Source organism: Nannospalax galili, unplaced genomic scaffold, assembly GCF_000622305.1.
Source record: "Nannospalax galili isolate Female #2095 unplaced genomic scaffold, S.galili_v1.0 scaffold397, whole genome shotgun sequence".
Lineage (NCBI taxonomy): Eukaryota > Metazoa > Chordata > Mammalia > Rodentia > Spalacidae > Nannospalax > Nannospalax galili.
The window spans coordinates 2,280,577-2,282,884 of record NW_008341879.1 but is presented as its reverse complement, the minus strand read 5'-3'; the positions used below and the strand labels follow the sequence as shown (position 1 = coordinate 2,282,884).

Genomic DNA, 2,308 nt, shown 5'->3' with positions numbered 1-2,308 from the left:
GATAGATGATAGATATAGATAGATGATAGATAGATAGATAGATAGACAGATAGATAGATAGATAGCATCAATGCAAAAACATAACTCTCACATCAAAGGGAATAAGAGATAGTTTATTGTGGAGCCAAATATAAGTGACCATGGCCCAGGAACACAGATTCAGGTTACCCCAAATTCCATGTTCCAGTGTGGTAACAGTTGCCTTACGTTTTTATAGTAACAGAACAAAGAAAAGTCATAAATCAAGGCACTGTTCAAATATTGGTGGATACATTCAGTAGACAGGTCATAGCAAAGTGGGGGCATTTTTACTGTAGGCCTCAAATGCTATCTGATGGCATTCTTAGCTTTTTGACTGGTAAGACAGGGTGGTCGGCTAAGTTAATACATTTTATTAGTCACAAGAATGTTAATTCAGAAACAGAGATGTTTTGCTATTCATGGGGGTTAGAGATATCCCCCAGATAATCTGTGAATAGACTCTGGATCTGCAACATTCCAGATCCTCCATGATCTCCAGAGTGCTAATCAGTTGATGAGCCTTGCAGGAAGTTCAGTCCAAGGTGCAGGAGTTCTTTTGGGAACTTTTCTTTCACAGCTCCCCATGTTGGCCAAGCATCACATTTTCCGCATGCAGGGGCCACATATGTATTTCCAGGTTATCATTAGGAAGGCTCATTCCTAGAATCTGATGTAGATGAGGCTCAGTTGTAGAAGAGATAGCAGTCTTCAGGAGAGAGGAATAGCTAGCTGGTAGAGCCAATAAGAAAGAAACTCCTGGATCGTATCAAAACTATTATCATGATCCATGGGATCTCACTTTTCTTTTGTCCTCCGTATCTGACTTACTATTTGTGTGTGACATAAAATAGGATGATTATATTAAAATAACCAAAAGTATTGCTTGACCAAATGGAATAAATATAACAGATTAAGGCAACAAACATTAAAATAAAAATGAGATTGACTATGTTTCCCCCTGTATTTACAGTTATCTGTACTCTTATGAACTATTTTGTTTATATTTGGAATATGTAAACAAACCTATTGTTTTCTAATGGTTGGCTTTTCTTTGGATGAGTTAGACCTTATAGCTATAACCTCATGAAGTGGCTAGCTCTAACTCTAGTCATTCTTTTCTGTGGATAATACCTTCATCTGTTTTATTATATTGACATCATACCAGCTTTAGTTTAAAAAAAAAAGAAATATATTATGGAAGAAATTACAAAACAATACAGTACCCTTTAAACTTTCTTCTAACAAGAATGTCTTCATTTACATAACAAATGTTAATAACATTAATAAAAACAAGAGATCAAACCTGTTAGGAAATCGGAATTTTATAGGCCTTAAAGGCTTAACCAACTACTTTTTAAAAAATGATTAGAAATGCAAATTGTCCATTTCCTTAGTAAAATATAGATATTGCTTATTTTTTTGTCACAGCTAACTGTACTATATAGGACAACTTAGATGCTCATTTAATCAAAGAACATTAGTACTTAAACTATAAAATATCACGAATATGTTATCAGAATGATATATTGTATACTTTGGATAAAGAGAATTAACCCAAATCTTTGAGTATTTCTATTTATAGAAAATAAGGTTGTAGTTACTTATTAAACATTGGAGTACATTTTAGGTCTGTTTTAGTCTAATTGGTTGAATTTGGTTAATATATATATATAATGTATATAATATACAAATATATATATATAGTATGTAGGTACACAAATTTGAATTTGAAAATGGGGCTTTTATCCAAATTACACTGAATAATTAGGATATATAAAAGAGAAAAATATATAAAAGAGAAAAATACTTAAATCCTTTAAACATGAAAATAGCTAAGGTAGGGGTGCTGCATTTATAACCAAAATTAGCATTGCTTTATCATTTAGGAATATACTAAGTGAATTATTAGCTAAATATAAAAGGGTTTAAGGAACAAAAATTAAGAGGAACATTCAGTTACTTGGGGGTACTTGATTGTCAATTAATTGAAGATGAATCCCACCCAGCATCTCTGAAGTCCACATTGATGAGTCCTTTAGATGAAGCTGGGCCATGAGACTCTTAAAGTTTATCTCCTTGAATTTCGTAGTACAGGAGTAGGTTACAAGTATCTGAATGCAGCCTTTACTCTCCAGTTTAACGGGGTGTTTGATATGATGGTTCTTTTTTCAGTTGATGAAATCCTCTGAATTTCATAATCCTTTAAAGAATATTTTGCAACTAATTTTGAATTTTTAGTAATCACATTTAAAAGTCCTTGTTTCTCTAAGTAAATTAACATTTAAGA

The 2,308-nt window shown here is 32.4% G+C and overlaps 1 protein-coding gene across 1 annotated transcript in view; it reads left to right on the top strand.

Moving 5' to 3' along the window:
• The window catches only part of Nkain3 (sodium/potassium transporting ATPase interacting 3), a 704,719-nt gene that overhangs the window by 523,910 nt on the left and 178,501 nt on the right, over window positions 1-2,308 (top strand). The window lies entirely within an intron of this gene.